This window comes from Mya arenaria, chromosome 13 (genome assembly GCF_026914265.1).
Source record: "Mya arenaria isolate MELC-2E11 chromosome 13, ASM2691426v1".
Classification (NCBI taxonomy): Eukaryota; Metazoa; Mollusca; class Bivalvia; order Myida; family Myidae; genus Mya; species Mya arenaria.
The window spans coordinates 4,829,741-4,834,955 of record NC_069134.1 but is presented as its reverse complement, the minus strand read 5'-3'; the positions used below and the strand labels follow the sequence as shown (position 1 = coordinate 4,834,955).

Sequence of the window (5,215 nt, the reverse complement as noted above, 5' to 3'; positions counted from 1 at the left end):
GAAGGGGGCATAATAAATTGAAATTCATTAAATATTTTTGTTTATTATGTTAATTAACTTACACTACATACAACAAGTTCCATTCTGATATTTTCGAATGCTCATTTATACATGTACATGGGTTTTGATCTGACTATGAACATGAAACTACATAATGATGTTCCCTCCTATCAATTCTAAATTTAAATAACCATGAGGAAAAAAAACATGTTTTCACTGCACCATGAATAAATAAATGTCAAACAAAATAAATGTCAAGTTATTCAAGATTAATTTAACACTGTTCTTTTGATGATTTCCGTGCATCCCTGACTGCAGGTTTTTCCCATTTTTCCACACAGTTATTTCATATTGGCCTTACAAGGTCAGATCTTGAGTTGGGTCTTCATTGCTGGACACTATCTCTTTATTTCGACAGAAAACACACTGGTGCAAGTTTCACTGCAACAACTGCAAAAAAGTTATATTATATTCTAACTGAACTCTGCATCAATATTCAATTATATTTTATTGGATTTAGGAAATGTCTTTGTTTTAAAGGGTTCATATAAATAAATGCATTTTTTTTCAATTTAATCCATTATCATGCTGGACTCTTTGACATTGATGGTTAAAACAAAGAAGGCATATGATTTGTATACAGATTAAACATTATTAATTATAAATATGTTCTTTAATAAATAGACAAGTGGCAACAATTTCCCCAGTTATAAAGTTTACATTTGCATATCTGCAGATTAATCAATTGCATTTCTTTTGCTTTGATCATTTAAGTCAAATGAGTTAGACATGATAACGCATTAAAATAAGAAATATATTTTTGGGCATGAAATTATAGTGTGTGCCTTCAATCTAGAATTAAATTTCTTCTCAACATATGCTAAATTATATTTTTTTTTTATATAAACCAAGATTTTGATTATGACATACCTGCATAGTTAGTGGTCTCCATAACTGCTCAGAAATGCTCCCTATGACAAACTAAGTGCTGGTGTATGGCTGGGGAATAGTGCTGCTCCAACCAATAGCGCAATTCTTCCTACAGGTGGACCAGCTCCTCAATATGGTTTCTGTCATGGCAATGATAACAGTATGTAACATGCCCTGTTCTATTTTCCAGAGAATGAATCCTCCAATCTAAATTACAAATTTAAGAACAAATTTATACATATGCAAGTGTAATGTTGTTAAAAACAAACCATTTAGGTGCAACAAAACTAAAAGATTTTAGGTGAGAATTGAGCCAAATCAAAACATTTAGTCATTTAAAGCTGCACTCTGACAGATTTACTGTTTTTACAACTTTTGTATTTTTTGTCTTGGAATGACCTATTTTTTTGCGTAAATATCTGCAAACCAGTGATATAAGACTACTGACAAAATATTACATTGCAGACTTCCTTATTTCAGGTCGAAATCTAAGGTTTTATGGCTTAAAGCGTTACTAACGATTTAAGAAAAATGCATAAAACATTTTGAACTTCAATATAAACATTTTCTGACTAATTTATTGTCAGCAATCTTATATGAATGGTTAACATGCATTTTCACATAAATTGGCCCATTCCAAGACAAAAAATAAATCAAGTAGTCAAAATGTTCAATCTGTGAGAGTGCTGCACTCTCAGTCACATATTGAATGTTTTGACAACTTCTTTTACTTTTTGGCTTGGAATAAGCTAATAAAAAGCAGTATGAAAACTGATGATATAAGACTGCTGACAAAAGATATGATCATGTTTTTTTATATTTACATTTCTGACTAATTGTTTTATGGTTAAAAGCATTACTAACGCTTTACTAATAATGAGATTTTTGGCATAGAACACCATCTTTTGATCGTATTTAAATAAGAAATCAGCGTTCCAATATTTTCACTTGTCTTTTTTGACTGAATTAATATAAGAAAGTAGCGATCTACTTTTTCCAGTTGTCTGTTATGACCAGTGGTCAGAAATTCGCATAAAATAATTCATTACAAGATCAAGAAATAAAAAAAAGAGTTAGTAACACAGTCAATCTTTGAGAGTGCAGCTTAAACATTTAAAGTGATATGCATTATCAGCCAAGTGCAGACCTATTCACATCCTGGCTACACAACCAGTTCATTCATCAGCTTTACTGATTCGAACCAGGCACATTTATATTGGTAGACTAGCATTTTACCAATCTGTGCTGGCCAGTAAAGTTCTCATTTAAAAATTAGAATTCAATATGTATATACTTTAGTTCATGTTCTGCCAACTCTGTTTCAACTGAACTTCCTAAATGAATGAGAAGTTTCAAAAAATAATTACAATATCTCAGCAAATACCTGCATTTATGTGTTTCTTGTGCAATCTGTCAGCTTTGGTAGGCTCATGTTTCATTTTGTCCATCTCAATACTAATACTCTTCTAGTCTGATGTATTGCCATCCGATTTTTAAGTCAGGTCAGGCAGCCATTTCAGCTTTGTTCCAGTTGATTGTATCAGATGATGTTAACAATACTAGCCTTGTATCCAGGCACTTCTCAATCTGAAAGTTTACAAAAGAACATGGCCTGTAATATTTAATAAAAAATTTATAATCGTCAACCCCTGGATGATGGGTTCTAAAGTAAACCTTTGAGAAAAGATGCTACTGGTATGGTGCTTGAACCCACGACCATGTGAACACTTGCATGGAGATCTGTCAAACTGAGCTAACCGGGTAACTGATTTTTAGGCAGTTCCCAGCTTGGCTCTACAATTGACAGGTGCATTATACATTATAAAGAAAATAAATCAAACACTTGAAGCACTAGTCCAAATAATAGTAACTTGACTGATCTTTTTACAAATTTTGAAATGGCATATCCTTTACATACATTTTTTGTTGTACCAAAAGTGGGTAGCTATTCCGATTGGGATTCCGGTCAGATAATTATCTAAAATATGAGTTATGTACACAAACAATAAAATGCGACGAATTATTATGAGTTTGATGAGTGTTTTCCTTCATTTTATACTGTCAAAACATAATGATATAAACGGTTATACATGAAGAGCACCTGCAAGGCTGCGGTACATAGATTTACAACAATCGGAGCCTTTTGGCCATGGTCAAGTTGTTAAAATGATATATACAAAAGGTGACTGGTCTATCTCGAAGTTAACCTGAGATGGTCCAGTTGCTATGCTAGGTAAAATGGTTGTGTTTAAATGCATTAAATGCTTGTTTTGTGAAAAAATATTTGCACTTACATGGTTAGAACTAAAATACGAATATAAACCTTTAATATCTATTTCAAACATATAATACTTATCTAACTACGATTTCAATATCTTTCACCCCCCCCCCACCTGTTTTGCACAAACCCGATTAGACGTAAGGGATTGTAAAAATCCCATATAACACGTCTATTTTTTTAGACTATTGAAGCACATATGTTGTTTTTTTGATGGTTGAGACGTTTCAGGTTAAACAACAATTAAAAATGCAAAATAATTTTAGTGAATAATCAACTCTGAATTGAAAGTAACATGAAGATGTTGTAATGAAGGATTTGCCATATTTATATAATGTAAATATATGTATTTTTTTTTTTTTTTTGAATCGTAAAAAGAGTCCGTCAATGTACAAATATTTAGACTAAGAGATGTGGATCAGCTAGATGTACCTTCTAGTCCAAATAATTTTACGTTGACAGATTTTTTTAACGATTTTTGACACAACAAATCCTTCACGTACAAATTGTTTTGTACGACAAGTGGGTAGTTATTCCGATCGGGATTCCGGGGTTAAAGCATATTGCGTCTATAACATTTCATTAAAACAAGAAATATTACCAGATAATGTTATTTTATATAAATTCCGTAACCAAAAAGTAATATCCAGCAAATAATTATGAGTTTGATGGTTTTTTTCTTCATTTCATTCTGTCAAAACATAACAATATATACATGAAGGGCACCTGCAAGGCTGCAGTTCACAATTTTACAACAATCGGAACATTTCGGCCATCAATTGTAACAACTCGCCATCTTCTGTAAGCTTCTAGATAGTCAATTCCTGTTGGATACTGGCCTAGGTGTTCCCATTGTTCGGCCATGGCCGAGTTGTTACAATTGTATTATCTCGAAGCTTGTCGGAGGTGGCCGAGTTATTACGATTGGGTCAAGTTGTTCCGCTTGGCATAATTGTTGTCTGTGTCAGTTAACTTTCCTTTCAATGGAAAGATAAAATCTGTGTTTTAATGCATTAAATGCTTTTTTTGCAATATAGCTTTGCACTTCCATGGTAAACTATGAATATAAACCTTAATTATCTATTTCAACCATAAAATACTTCATTTAATACAATTTCAATATTTTCCAAACACTCCCGATTTTTGCACAAACCCGTTTAGACGTTAGGGATTGGAAGAATCCCGTATAACACGTCTTTTATTTCAGACTAATGTACATGTACCTTCGCGTCCGAAATCGATCACTTCCTGGCAGCTCATTTCTGGATTGTCTCCATCTAAAAAAATTTTTTTGATTGATGTTGAAGCAACAACACTAAATACAGGTCGGTTATTTTGTAGAGGAACGTGTTCGAAGTAACATTCAATTTCATTTCCGCATAATCGCCGCCATATTGTGTATGACTTTAAAAACTACACCCTATAGTACAGAATAACAATAGGCATAACGTTGAAACACTGTGATAGTTATTATCCAAATAACTTACTCAAACAAATACAATAGTTCGATTGCTGCTGAAAATAAATCATTTGAAACATAAAAGCTATTTAACAAAATATTACATGATATGAACTCCTTAACCGCGTATGATTTATTTCTTAATAGCTTTCATTCATAAAATATGTTCTTTGCCGGGGTTTGCCGGGTCAGTCTTGAATGCCGGGATATGTGTGACGTCACACGGGGTGCAAACATGTGGTGTAGCTTACTATTGGTTGTAGGGTAAAATGACTTCGTATTTAAATGCTATACTTTCATTATTTTTCATTACTTTGTTCATTAAAACTCACCAAATTGCAAGTACAACTATACTAAGAGTAACACGCAATGTTTGTCATAAAAAAAGGCAATAACGCGTTAAATACACATAAGCAAGTACTTGACGCCCCGCATTCACGTAAGTAGTTCTGTTGCTACGCAGGTGGTGTGTATTAATATATTCATGTTCAATATGTCGTGTCAGGCGACTAGTCGCGTTTCTGAAATACCGCTCTCTAAAGACTGTC

General features: G+C 32.9%; 1 long non-coding RNA gene across 1 annotated transcript; it reads right to left on the bottom strand.

Annotated features, from left to right (window-relative positions):
- Positions 1-320: 320 nt before the first annotated feature.
- LOC128213160 (uncharacterized) lies at positions 321-4,404 on the bottom strand. The gene is made up of 3 exons (XR_008257691.1): positions 4,362-4,404; positions 931-1,070; positions 321-450 (listed from the first exon to the last, which is right to left on the bottom strand). It is a non-coding gene; the product is annotated as an uncharacterized LOC128213160 (long non-coding RNA).
- Between the last annotated feature and the right edge of the window lie 811 nt (positions 4,405-5,215).